Source organism: Myotis nattereri (assembly GCF_964212035.1).
Source record: "Myotis nattereri genome assembly, chromosome: 11".
NCBI classification, from domain to species: Eukaryota; Metazoa; Chordata; class Mammalia; order Chiroptera; family Vespertilionidae; genus Myotis; species Myotis nattereri.
In genome coordinates this window covers 68,704,864-68,720,190 of record NC_138086.1, presented here as the reverse complement: position 1 = coordinate 68,720,190, position 15,327 = coordinate 68,704,864, and the positions used below count along the sequence as shown (strand labels likewise).

The window sequence follows — 15,327 nt, the reverse complement described above, 5'->3', positions numbered from 1 at the left end:
CTCCGATCACAACAAGTTAAATCAAAACTGGATGGAACATGTAAGTGCCAGAGTGGCAAGAAGGCCAATATTGCTCTCTTGGGCTCCCCACTTCCTGTGCATTGCCCAGGAAGTGCATTCAGGTCCAATAAGAGGGAAATCTGACCAGCAGCCTGAGCTGCCACTGCTGCTGCTACTCCTTGGGGCCACATCAGGGTCTTTCACTGCTGAAAGCTAGGTTTCACTTGTGGCTGAGAGCTCTGCTCTTTCTTGCCCCAGGGAAGTCTGTGGCACAGGCGAGGGTAGGCCTCTGAGGGGGATTGACACTTTGAGGAACCCCACCCCTTCGGGGCCTGCCATTGACCTCTCTGGGCCTAGCACTGATGCTCAGGCCTTCAGTCTACAAAGTCCTTCTTCTCTTAGGCTCCTGTCACTCCAGTATCTCCTTGAGGGACCAGTAACTGTTGCTCCTCTTTTTCATCTCCAGGATCTACCCAAACATTAGGCTGCTGTTTTGTTGTAACCCTTACACTGCACAGGGCTCATTCCCCTCCCCTCACAGACCAAAGGGCTCCGATGGGGTCCAGAACTTTGACAACGTACGCAAGGCATCTTTACCTATCTTCTGGAGATAAAGGATCCATCACCAGCATATCATTCTTTCTGACCCCAAACAAAGACCAATTCAAATACTCTTCCTAATTATGTAGTTTGACTGCCTATGAGGGCGGGGTCCCAGATTTTGAAGCAGAAGATATTTGCTGATCTCCACTCCTTCATTTCTCCAAGCTCAGGCCACTCATTCAGCAGTAAAGAGTCGTCCTCTTCAGTGAGGGCCACATCTCAGTGAAACCCAGCCCTCTTCCCAGTAAAGCAGAGAAGCAATTTTCATCGTCAGTACTACCATGTCCTCTCCCCTCCTCTCTCCCTCTCCTTCCCCCTCTCCAGTAAAGCTTAGTCTTCAGTGCCACTTACTCTTTTTTAAAAAATATATATCTTTATTGATTTCAGAGAGGGAGAGAGAGATAGAGACATCAGTGATGAGAGAGAATCATTGATCAGCTGCCTCCTGCATGATCAGGGATCAAGCACCCAACCCAGGCTTATGCCCTGATCAGGAATGGAACCGTGACCTCCTGGTTCATAGGTCGATCAATGTTCAATCACTGAGCCACCATGGCTGGGCAATGCCACTTACTCTTACTGTTTTGAGGAAAGAAAAAATTTATTTTTACCTTTTTTTTTATCTCCCACAATGCCCTTTTCCTCTATTTTTTTTGTAGCTTGTAGTATCATGAAGTCCTGTTTATAAAGGAACAAAAGAAAACCCCTCTACTAGTAACAAGGAGATAAACTCACAGAAAACCCATTCATGAATTAAGCTTAGAAAGCAATTGATTTCCTATTAGGAGAAATTAAACACGTTTTTAGAAATTAATGTACTGGTCCAGAAACAGCTGGTAATATATAAATGTCAGTTAACAGATCAGACATTCCATGTTCACAGAGCACTAGTGATACAATATAATCTGTGGCTAAACTAAATCATCTTCCAAAACAAAACAAAACAAAAAGAACTACAAGTATTTGTGCCTAAGAACGGTATCATTTCACCCATATGGGGAAAATGAAGCTGAAACTCATAAACACACACAGCAATGGGGTGATTGCCAGAGGGAAGGGGTGGAGGCAAAAAGGGGTCTTAATATAAGGTGACAGGAGAAGACTTGACTTCGGGTGGTGGGCACACAGTGCAATATACAGATCTTGTAACATAGCAACCCACACCTGCAATCTGTATGTTTATGTTGACCAATGTCACCCCAATTGATTTAATTAATAAATATTTTAAAAAATAGAAGTATCTGTGCCTTAAAAAAAAAAAAGAGCTAAAATCAGTATGGACACAGAGGAACATCAGAGCAATTTCCATTCACTCTGTGACTCGGTGGTTTCAACTATGCCTTTGGACATTCCTCTGGACTAAGGATGTATCAGGGATCAGTTACAGTTAAGAGGCCGATGCTTTCAAGCTATGGCATTGTCAGCAGGTTTCTTATCCAATAACGTGGGATCATGTGCTTGACAAAAACACCTGTGCCACTCTAATTGGTACACAACTAATTCATCTAAGTTCTAAAAGTAGTTTATTCTCACACCACACCTTGGCTTATTTACAGCTCTTCCCCTAGGATATCAGGCCACACACCCAGAATTACCTCACTATGCTCCCATCTGGTGCTCAGTTATTCAGATGGCATTATGTTGTAAGGGTATAAAAGGATAATGACAGGACCTAGTATATTCAGCATTTGGGGTGATGATAAAAATGGTGGTTTAGTCTACAGTGATGTGTGTATATGTGTGTGCCCCCTCCCCACACCCACCCAGTCCCAAATGCTATTTTATTGGTCTAGGAAAGAATGCTGCTATAATAATTTTTAATCATAGCTTTGGGAGGAAAATTCTGTCACAAAATCAAATTAATGCGAAGCGTTTTTACCCATGGCAACAAAGGAAAACGGATTAGGACTCTGGTAGTGAAATTCTTGATGGGTTTTGTTTTTTCAGCCAGGTTTACAGAATACGTGTATCATTCTTCTCCTCAAGCATCTCACCCACATAACTTGTCATTATAAGCTCACCTGCCTAAGTAGGTAGAAAACAGATGATATTTAGAGTAACCAGTTGAGTTGATTTAATTCTGTAGCTATGAGGTCCGTTTTTTAAACAATTTTAAAATTAAATTATTTATATGGCTATAATATTTTCATCTCTTTTAACTGTTTCCCCCCCGTAAGAAATATGGGAGGGAAAATAGAAGGTGTGGTTCTCTCTAATGATATTTCCAAACCTTGCACCTGAATAGCAAGAAAAAAAGAAGCTACGAAGTCATTAAGACATTTTTTGGAACCCACTTTTCCAGATACCCCTGTTTTCCTACCATTGAATCAAAGAGTTTGATCTCAGATCACAAGGAGGCGAGAACTGTTTGCCTTTCATATCACAACGCTGTCCCAAAGCCAGTGTCGTCAAGTTAGTCTTTTAAAGTGGGATTTTAAAGTCTTTTTTCTTTTTCCTAACGAAGACACATCTGTTACTTCTGCAAGAGAGAAACTTTAATAGATACACTGCTAATTTATGTCTGTCTTTCTGAACTGTGGCTTAACCTTACAAACACATCATTTAATTAGCAACCACCATGGCTCACCTAGTTGAGGCTGTCGTCAGGTGGGAGGGGGCTTTATGGAAAATGCATTACTATAATATGGAATTTGTATACTTACCTTTCATTCCAAAAGCAAACATTGTATGTTTTTACTATTCAGATACCCTTTTTCTTTCTTTTTTAAAAAATGTATCTTTATTATTGAAAATATGATAGATGCCCCCCCTTTTTTCCCTTGACCCCCTCCACTCCACCCTTTGCCCCACCCCAGGCTTTTGCCACACTGTTGACTGTGTCCATGGGTCATATATAGATGCATGTAAGTTCTTTGGTTAATCTTTCCCCACCCCACCCCCAAATACCTTTTTAAAATATCTTATTTTGTCGTCGCCAGAGTATTCATGCTAAAGAGAGCAACTCCACAAGTGCAGTGAATATTAGAATAATTGAATCAAAACAGCATGTTCCAGTCTTCCCCACCTGCCCCAAATCCTTGGAAGTTACAGAAAATGATGCTCTGGCTCAGTTGGTTGAATGTTGTCCCATGTACCAAGGTCGCTGGTTCAATTCTGGGTGAGGGCACATGCCTGGGTTGTGGGCTTGATCCCCAGTAGGGGGTAGGCAGGAGGGAGCTGATCGATATTCTCTCCCTCTCCTTTCCTCTCTCTAAAATCAATAAAAAAATATTTAGAAAATGAGCAAATGAATTTATAATAACACTATAAACCAGAAATTGTAGCCTTGTTAGATCAAGAATTAGGAAGGATTACACATACCAAAGAAAGTGAGAGGAGGAAGGGATTTGGTGGAAGGAGGAAACTATAGCCCAAGACACATGTTCAGTAAGACCCTACAAAAGGTGTCCCAGTGCTGCTCCAGGTCAGTGATGCTGGGCACAGAGCAGGATGGGATTCTGAGGTACTGCTGTAGTACCTGCCAAGCAGGCGAGCCCTCAGTATACCCACTTCCAAGCAGAGGTCATTCCCCATGAATGTGGGCCCTTGGAATGGAAAAGTGGGGCAATGCCAGGTGACAGAAAACCTCAAAGGGAATGCAGAGCCACCAAGGCAGTCTCTAGCCAAGGGCACATCTGCCCCCCCATCACTGGGCGCATATGTACCAAAACTAAGAAAGAATAATAGAAACAAATGTAAGCAAATGACCCCAAATCATCAAATCGGAGTGAAATCAAGTCCAAACTAAAGAACTAAGAGCTGAGAAATTAGAAGTAGCTGACTATACAAATGAAGATTTTTATGAGAAGTATAATTAATATCCTCAGAGATCATACTGCATTTGTGAAATAAAAAGAGATTTTATAAGGAAAAAATAATATGTGAGAAATGAAACTTTATGATTGTTAAAACAAACTTAAAGAATTTTCTCACCCTGAATATCAGTATAAATGAAGAGCAAATTAATTAGTTGGACATTTGAGTCTTGGGATATTCCCAAAACTGGAGTCATTAGATAAGAAAAAAAAGGAGATAAAAGTTATGGGAGGGGGGTGACTAAAGAGTAAAATAATTGGACTTCTAACATTAGAAATAATAGGACATCCAGAAGGAGAAGTCAGAAGGAATATGCAGAATGAAATATTCAAAGACTATTTATTATTGAAGAAAAGTTCCTGAGATTTAAGAAAGAAGAAGGAAGAAAAAAAGCCCTCTGAATCAAAATTGTCAGCAAAATGAATGGAAAAATACCCAGTCCTAGACCATCTGAGTACAAACTTCAGAGTACCAATAAGAGAGAAGTCCTAAGAGCTTCTAGTTGAGATTCATTGTACTTTCCTTGGTAGCATTAAGCATAAGTTTTAAAAACTGAAGAAGTTATTTTAATTTCTGAGGGAAAATTATTTAGAACATAAAATTCTTCTCCAGAGAAATACCATTCAAGTCATAGGGAAAATAAAAACCTTTTCAATTGCATAAGGTTCAGAAAGTTTACCCTCTCTGAATGAATTACTGGAAGATGAACGCTTGGATATTAACTCTAGTGGAAGATGGAAGATTCAAGAAAGTGTAGTGTACAAATAAAAAATTTAAGCTCGTCTTGCCAGTGTGGCTCAGTGGTTGAGCATCAACCTGTGAACCAGGAGGTCACAGTTTGATTCCCAGTCAGGGCACATGCCTGGGTTGCAGGCTTAATCCCCAGTGTGGGGTGTGCAAAAGGTAGCTGATGGATGATTCTCTGTTATTATTGATGTTTCTATCTCTCTCTTCCTCTCCTTTCCTCTTTGAAATAAATAATATTTATTTTTAAATAAATTAATAGAAAAAGTATCCTCAGGTGAGGATTAACAAAAAAAATGGGGGTATTTTATGCAACAGTATATCTGCAGCACTTTGCACAATGTAGGGCACATAATAAGCTATCCAAAAACTTAGAAATTAGTTGTTATCCCAACTATAATTACTATCAGTAATAGGATATGAGCAAATGGTACTCAAAAAAATTTGCTCATATTTATTAGTGATATATATAAGAAACACAAACAAAATTAAAAAGGCCAAGGAAACCCCTAAATAAACCAATAAGTAGGTCATTATGAAACAAGACAATACTAATTAAAATGATAATTGGATATTTTTTAAAACCCGGGAGGTGCTAAAATGGATCAGCGTAAACTTGTTGCAAGCTGTTAAAAGACTCATATTACTTCTTACTTGTTTTGTTTTTGACCTGGGTTCTAACATTACTTTCTATTTAAGCAAATTATTTTTATCTTTAAAGAGTATAAATAGTAATTTGTTTTTTTAAAAAAGCTCTCTATATTAGCTACACATGCTAAACATTGTTCTGGAACTCCTTCGGGTGAATTCTAGATCCTTTTTAAATTGCAGCACATTTTTGCTCTTGGCAGTGCCATTCTTGAATTGGTTTTTCAATCCTTTCCCCTCTACAAACCAGCCATCCATATGAGCATCCAACTGGCTCCCTATCTGAGAGGACCTTCTTTACGGAAGTCAAATGGAAAAAGTGGATGAAATATTAATTCGTCTAAAGTGCTTTGATTCCTGGCATCCTGGGTCATTAGCCAGTGATAGGATTTTTCTGTTGAAAATGTCAGAGTAGGTTGTGGCGCCAAAATGTTCATATGCCTACTTCATATCTCTTTGTTTTCCATATTCCCTCCTTGGTAGTGCACCTCCTCAACACTGGCCACCAAACAGTCCTGAATATCTAAGAGTTTATATGAAGGAAGAGCAGAACTCTCACACCTTCAGAACTTTAGCTTGAGGCTATCTGTGCTTTAGAACATATCCAGGGGCATTAGAGAATTGAGAATGTAATTCCTCAGGCCCATAAAGCGGGATAAATAATATAACTATCTATTACTATATTTTTAAATTCAGTAATAGGAAAATGACTAAATATAGCTTGGCATGTGCATAATAAAATATTATCTGAAAGAAGAACAAAGTTGGAGGGATTACAATACCAGATATCAAACTATATTATAAAGCCACTGCTCTCAAAACTGCCTGGTACTGGCACAAGAACAGACATATAGACGAATGGAACAGAACAGAGAACCCAGAAATCATCCCAAGTCATATGCTCAATTAATATTTGACAAAGGAGGCAAGAGCATACAATGGAGTCAAGACAATCTCTTCAATAAATGGTGTTGGGAAAATTGGACAGATAATATGCAAAAAAGTGAAACTAGACCACCAACTTACACCATACACAAAAATAAACTCAAAATGGATAAAAGACTTAAACGTAAGATGGGAAACCATAAAAATCTTAGAAGAACCCATAGGCCGCAGAATATCAGACATATGTCATAGCAATGTCTTTACCGATACAGCCCCTAGGAAAATGGAAACTAAGGAAAAAATAAACAAATGGGACTACATCAAAATAAAAAGCTTCTGCACAGCATAGAAACTATCAACAAAACAAGAGAGCCCACTGCATGGGAAAACATTTGCCAATGTTACATCTGATAAGGGTTTAATCTCCAAAATTTATAGGGAACTCATACAACTTAACAAAAGGAAGATAAACAATCCAATCCAAAGATGGGCAAAGGACCTAAATAGACACTTTTCAAAAGTGGACATACAGAAGGCCAAGAGACATATGAAAATATGCTCAAAGTCACTAATCATTCGAGAGATGTAAATCAAAATGAGAATGAGGTACCATCTCACACCTATCAGAATGGCTATCATCAACAAATCAACCAATGACAAGTGCGGGCGAGGATGTGGAGAAAAAGGAACCTTGTGCACTGCTGGTGGGAATGCAGACTGGTGCAGCCACTGTGGAGAACAGTGTGGAGATTCCTCAAAAAATTAAAAATGGAACTCCCATTTGACCCAGTAATTCCACTTCTAGGAATATATCCCAAGAAATCAGAAACACCAATCAGAAAGAATATATGCACCCCTATGTTCATAGCAGCACAATTTGCAATATCTAAGATTTGGAAACAGCCTAAGTGCCCATCAGCAGTAAAAAACCGGTAGTACATCTACACAGTGGAATACCATGCTGCTGTAAAAAAGAAAGAACAGTTACCATTTGCAACAGCATGGATGGAACTGGAGAGCATTATGCTAAGCAAAATAAGCCAGTCAGAGAAAGATAAATATCACATGATCTCACTCATTTGTGGAATATAATGAACAACATAAACTGATGAACAAAAACAGATCCAGAGACATAGAAGCATCAAACAGACTGTCAAACTTCAGAAGGAAGGCAGGGGAGGGTGGCAGGGGGTAAGGGTGAGTGTGAGGGTGGGGGGATAAAGATCAACCAAAGGACTTGTATCCATGGATATGAGCATGACCAATGGACGCAGACAATAGGGGGGTGGGGGCATGTGCTGGGGTGGGTGGGAGTGGGCGGGGAGAGGTCAATGGGGGGAAAAGGAGACATATGTAAAACTTTCAACAATAAAGAATTTAAAAAGTATATATTATCTGGCCTGTTTATATAGAGCCAATAACCTGGAAAATGTGTGCATTATTCATGTGAGTGAAAAAGGGCAGAATATAAAAACATATATACAATATTATCACAACTATCTGGAAATATACATATAGAATATTAGAAGTAAATACACTAAAATGTTAATTGTTCTTGTCTCTGAAATAGTGTGATTGTGGGTGATTTTTTTCTTGTACTCTTTATATTTTCCAATTTTTCAATAATGAGAATATTGTTATCATAATAAAAACAAATAGAATTTCTTTCTTTAAACTTCAAAAATATGTCCAACTGTACTTTTTTAGAATGACTTATGCAGGTGTCCTTTCAAGGCCTTAGACTTCACTTGTGTGAAGAGTCTTTCCCTAATTAAAAAAATAAAAGTAAAAATGTCTCCTACATAAGACAGAATACCCAGAATTCCAACACACCAGCAAGATATAGAAAAGATGCCAGAGGCCATACGAGACTTGTCCTGGGATCAAACTTCCATTCCCATCTTTGGCCTTGCTGGCTTTTTTCAAATGGTGAGAGAGAGTAATCTCTGAACCACTGGCTTATTTCTAGTTCCCTCCAACTTCCAGTCCTACAGTCCTATTCCACTACCATCCATACCCTATTAAGATATCTGCTGTATAAATTTGCTCTGAAGAGCCCTTTCAAGAAATATATTTTAAAACAGCTCACCTAGAATTATAGAAAAAGATTTGAGCACAGACAGTGGTTTCCTCAGGTCAGCCATAACTTAGTGCCTAATAGATGATTTAATAAAGAGAGCAAAGTGCAGACTATTAGTTACATATTTTAAAGACATTGCTTGCAAAGTGGGACACGCCTGCAACTGACTCAAAATGTCTTTCTTAAAATATAATGCTATCTAGTGGAATAAAATTAAGACAAAATTAATATTAAATCAAATCAAACAATTTTATATTGGACTCCTTGTTCCAGAGAGATAGTATCAAAGAATCTTATATAGAACCTTTGAAAATCAAAACTGCATATAGACCAAAACAAAACAAAAAACAATCTCCATTATAGCCCTTTCAATGTAAGTTGATGCTTTTAGTAAAAACGGGCTTCAAAATTATTTAGAACTCTTCAGAACAATTTGAGCATCTTGTTATCCTATCTAATAAAAGAGTAATATGCAAATTAACCATCACCCCATCACAAAGATGGTGGCGGCCATGGGGCTGGAGTGAGCAGGAGGCTTAGGTTGCCCCGACAATGGAGGAAGCCAAGCTTCCCACTTGCCCTGGCCAGCCCTGGGCTCCGCTCAAGGCTACAAAGTTTCAATTATAGAAGATAAATAAATCCCAGATACCTGCTTCCAGCTGGCCTGGCCTCTGCTCAAGGCAGGGCTGGGAACATGGGTTGCCAGGGGCAACCCAGGCTTTGAGCGGGACCAAGGCTACAAAGTTTCAATTATAGAAGTTAATTAAATCCCAGATACCTGCTTCCAACCCGCGGCCATGGCCAGCCTGAAAACGACCCTCAGCCCCTCACACAGGCTGGCCAGGCATCCCAGTAGGGCCCCCCACCCTGAAGGGGGTGTGGTCATCCTGAAAAAGGCCCTCAGCCCCTCACCCAGACTGGCCAGACACCCCAGTGGGACCCTTACCCTGAAGGGCCTGTGGCCAGCCTGAAAGCAGCCCTCAGCCCCTCACCCAGGCCAGCCACACTCCCATGGGGTGAGGGTCCCCCTGTGGAGCTTGACCAGCCTGAAAACAGCCCTCAGCCCTTCACCCAGGCTGGCCAGGCACCCTAGCAGGACCCCCACCCTGATCCAGGGGACACCCTTCAGGACAAACCAGCCGGCTCCCACCCGTGCACCAAGCCTCTATCCTATATAGTAAAAAGGTAATATGCAAATTGACCCTAACAGCAGAACAGCTGGGAATGACTGGTCACTATGACACACACTGAACACCAGGGGGCAGATGCTCAATGCAGGAGATGCCCCCTGGTGGTCAGTGCGCTCCCACAGGGGGAGCTCTGCTCAACCACAAGCCAGGCTGACAGCTGTCAGCACAGTGTTGGTGGCGGGAGCTTCTCCTGCCTCCTCAGCAGTGCTAAGGATGTCCGACTGCAGCTTAGGCCTGCTCCCCACTGGCAAGTGGACATCCCCCAAGGGCTCCTGGGCTGCCAGAGGGATATCTGACTGTCAGCTTCGGTCTGATCCCCCGGGGAACGGCCAGCAGGTGGACATCCCCCAAGGGGTCCCAGACTGCAAGAGGGCACAGGCTGGGCTGAGGGACCCCCCCAAGTGCACGAATTTTTGTGTACCGGGCCTCTAGTTTTCTATAAAGTATTCCCTCTGTCCAACGATAAGAATGATGTTACCCCTGATTAGAATCCTTGTCAAAAAATACTTATAAAGCTGAAGAGGGATTTTAGATAAGCTTATAATTCAGGGTCCGTGAATTGAAGATATATTGCCAATCTAAGTTAACATTGTATTAAATGGATCATGTTTTACAGACATGTTTATTTAAAGCAAACCCTACTTGACCATGCAGATAATATAAATTTATAATAAATTTAGGGACCCAGATAGATCGTGGCCAAAATCTCAATATGAAAGACCAATAGATAGATAAAACACAATCTTTCAGCTAAGTACCCCCTTTCTGAAAGATATTTAAGCAAAAACATTTTCCATACTGTACTGAAACCTTATCCAGGATTGTTTCTCTGCTTATTCTAGTATGAAAAAAATATTATAAGTTAGACATTTCTTTTAATTGCTGTTTTCACTTATTTTAAAACAAAAATAGCACTATATTTTATAGGGAAGAGGGAGGGGCAGGAAACTAACATTGATTGAGAATATAATGCCTCAGACAATACATTATTTTTTCTAACATTCTCAGTGCAGGTTATATTTTGGTCTTATTAGTGAGAAAGCTAAATGCTGTCTACCATTCTAAAACCAATATTTCATTCATGTTAATTCTGCAAGAGTGTAAGGAAACATAATATCTATATATATAAAAGCGTAAGCGACCATTATGACTGAACTACCGGAACAGCCGGTTGACCAGTCTCTATGATGTGCACTGACCACCAGGGGGCATACACTCAACGTAGGAGCTGCCCCACAGTCAACCTCCCTTGGCCCCTCCTCCCGCCCGGCCAACTTCCTGCAGCCCCTCTCCCTTGCCAGTTAGCCCCCCTGATAGATCCCAATCAGGGGAACAGCCAGCCAACCTCCAGGGGTCCTTCCCTTCACCTGGCTTGCCCCCTGATAGACTTCAATTGCCGGCCAGGCCAAGGGACCCCCAACCATGCACAAATTCATGCACCGGGCCTCTAGAGTATAATAAAAACCTGAAACAAAATTGACCTTCAGTGAAATACAGTAGAACCAAATGAAGAAAGTAATTTTTGAAATGCAATACCTGCAGGGAAGCCTTCAAATACAGCTCATCCTTTACCTTCACCTAAACTGTCTGCTAGAGGGAAAGCCTACCAATGCAGTGGATATGGAGAAGCTTTCAGTCAAAGCACACCCCTTGCTAGACATCACAGGATTCATACTGGAGATAAACCTCATGAATATAAATTAATGTGGAAGGGTTTTTACCTCTGGTACATCCCTTATTAAATATCAGAGAATTTATCCCAAGTACAGACCTTATGGATATCAATCTCAGATAATTTATTCAATCTCAGAGAATTCATAGTAGATTAAAAACCTATGAACTTGGCAAATGTGGGGTCTGATAGCCAGGCTATATTCCATATCTTAATTCAAACCTAAAGTTGCCAACTTGATTTAATGTATTCTGAAAAAATATAATAAAACAATTTTTTATAGATCTATCACCTTTAGAACCATTTATGCCAATAAAAGTAGGAAAAAGTGTAATGAAAATATAAGACCTTCATTGCCTATGTTAATATTCTTAGTATTTTCATCAATCTATAACGAGATCATTTAAGTTTTCATTCTGAATTATAATACATATAAATTAAATGCCTTTTTAAATTATTTTATTTGGATATTATTTGCATTTTTAAAGCAAATGTTTAAAATAAAAAAGTCCCCCTTGCATATCACATTTCCTACAGTTAAAATGTTGGTATCCTATATAATAAAAGGCTAATATGCAAATTGGCCAAACAATGGAATGACCAGTTGCTATGACACGCACTGACCACCAGGGGGCAGATGCACAACACTGGACCTTCCCCCTGGTGGTCAGTGCACTCCCACAGAGGGAGTGCCGCTCAGCCAGAAGCCAGGCTCATGACTGGCGAACGCAGTGGCGGTGGCGGGAGCCTCTCCCGCCTCCACAGCAGCGCTAAGGATGTCCAACTGCCAGCTTAGGCCCATCAGCTAGACATACCCTGCCGGCTCCTGGACTGGGAGAAGGCGCAGGCTGGGCTGAGGGACCCCCCGAGTGCACGAATTTCGTACAACGGGCCTCTAGTGTGTGTGTGTGCGTGTGTGTGTGTGTGTATGCATATATTCATTCATACTTTTCTGTGATTATACCAAAATAAGAAACTGACCAGAATTTCATTTTTTTATCTAACAACCCCTATTAATACTAGTAGACAAGCATATTATAATAACTTTTTTATACTTGTTAAAGTATTTCTGAAATAAAAATTCCTAAAATGAAATTTAGAGAATCAGACATGTATGTATACATATATACATATATGTATGTGTATATATATATATACATATATATATATATATAGGGTGTCCCCCAAAAATGTATACACACACTTTGAATAATTATAAAGGCAGTGTTTATTAAAATACATTTCATTTTCAAAATTGAGATATCAACTGTTAAAGTGTGTATACATTTTTTGAGACATTTATGTACACTGGCCAGATTATTATGACCACCTGACGTTTGTAGGCAAATTAGCTATAATTTCGCACTGAAGTTGCTAGAGGGCCAGACCATTATAAATAGGGAAGCAGGTTGTTTACCACGATAGTAGAAGTGATTTTTTTCTGAAGATATGGGTAAACGAGAATTAAAAGCCTTTGAACGTGGTATATATACACTGAGTGGCCAGATTATTATGACCGGCCACATTATTATGACCACCCCATCAGTACTTCATTGGGCCACCTTTTGCCTTCAATACTGCGGCGATTCTTTTTGGCATTGACTCCACGAGATGTTGAAAGTTGATGCGAGGAATCTGACACCATGCCTGATGAATAGCACTGTCCAGTTCTGTGAGATTTGATGGTTGTGGAACCAGCTGCCTGATGGCTCTTTTAACTTTGTCCCACAAATGCTCAATTGTGACAAAGCAAGGTAAAGTCTCCCTCATGTTCTTGAAACCACTCCTGCACAATATGAGCACCGTGGCATGGCACATTGTCTTGTTGGAAGAAGCCATCTCCATTGGGATATGCCATCAAAGTGATAGGATGAACTTGATCAGCAACAATACTTAGGTATATTCTGCTATTCAGACGTTTATAATGATCTGGCCCTCTAGCAACTTCAGCGGGAAATTATAGCTAATTTGCCTACAAACGTCAGGTGGTCATAATAATCTGTCCACTCCGTGTATATATATACAGTATATATGTAATTTTTTTATAGTTACTGCCAAATTTCCCTTCAAAGAATATATATATATTCCTTTTTTAGGCTCATGAAGGAAAATTTTGTTTAATTTTAGCTTTATTAAGATATAATTTAAATTGATGTATAATTTATTGAGAAATTTACAGTTGTAAGCTAGTTAACGTGTACATCATGGTGATCTGATATATGTACATATTGTGAAAGGGTTTCCTCCATTTGTCAGTTGACACATCATAGCCTCACATATTTATCTTTTTTTATTTTTTGGTAAGAAAATTTAAGTTCTACTCTCTCATATCATTCTTAAAAGTATTCATATTTGAGCCGATTAAAGCAATTTTATTCTCAAACCATTCCAAACCAGCTGATAGGGGGAATCGTCAGCTTTCCAGTGAAGAAACTGCTTACAAAAATATTTCTTTTTCTTGACATAAAAAGTAGAAAGTTGTAGTTTAAAAATACAAATTAAATATTATTGTGATCTTGCTACCTCTAAGGGAAAAAAGTTGCCTTAAGGCATTTTATTGATTATGAAACTTTTTTCTCTGTTCCAACTTCATCCCACTCTATAATAAATAATAGATACCGCTGTTTTTATAATAAATAATTTGGGGACTTTATTTTTAGAATTAGTCATCAAAGAATAAATATAAATTGCTATGTTTTACAGAGCTCTTCCCTGTAGGCAGACATTTCTTCAAATGCAGTTCACATACAACCACATTTCCTTGGAGAAAACATAATTTAAACCATAGAGAACTAACACTCCTTTTCAGGGAAATGCTCATGCCATCCTAGATATTGCTAACATTGTAGAGCTCTTCCAATGCCACTGCTGGCCTCAAAGATTTAGTTGTCATTTACTTTCATTTAATTGTTAAATTAGGAGAGATTCATAGACCATATTGTTTTTGTAACTGGAATTAATCACAATTTTGCAACCTTACATCAGAATTCTAAAGTCCAAAAGTGAAAGGCCCTCCCCACGTCCTTCAGTGGTTGATGGAGCTCCGGGATCCCCTTAAGGATACTTTGCCTTCAGCTAAGTTCAAGCCAGTGTTTATACGAATTCATAAATGAATGAGCTTGTGCTACAAAAGCCTTCTTCTGAATTTTTAATAAATGCAAGATAATTTATTCAAAGTGATGAGACTTTTACAAAATTATCTTTCAGATTTCTCTCTGCTTCTTTCTCTTCAAAGTGGACTAAACTTTGCATTTCACTTGATTATAAATATTTGGGTTTCTAAAGAAAATAACTTCACTTTATTAACTTCCGATAGTGGAAAAAATAAAGACCAATGTAGAGTAAAATTGGAATGTTGGACTTTAAAGTTTGAAAAGAAATATACAGCCTGAATTATATCTCACACAACTCTATGGTAGAGGTCATGAAAATCACCCATTTATATTAATCTAGAAGTTATTCATTTACAACTAATAATTAAGAGAAGACTACTAATCTGTTCTCACTTGAATAAAAAGTTCTTTTAGTCCATGTCAATGCCATCTTTTTAATTTAATTTTTAACTTTAAAAATGCTCTAAAATATTTAAATGCCTAAAAGCAGCCATCATATGCATCATTTGTGACCTTAACTTATTTTGTAGATCAGTAGGCTGAGTGGTTTAATTGTGATAAATGAAGATCAATGAA

At 39.1% G+C, this 15,327-nt stretch overlaps 1 protein-coding gene across 1 annotated transcript in view; it reads left to right on the top strand.

The window, feature by feature from the left end:
- Positions 1-15,327, top strand: part of RELN (reelin) — a 432,712-nt gene that overhangs the window by 256,275 nt on the left and 161,110 nt on the right. The gene's annotated exons all lie outside the window — the stretch shown is intronic.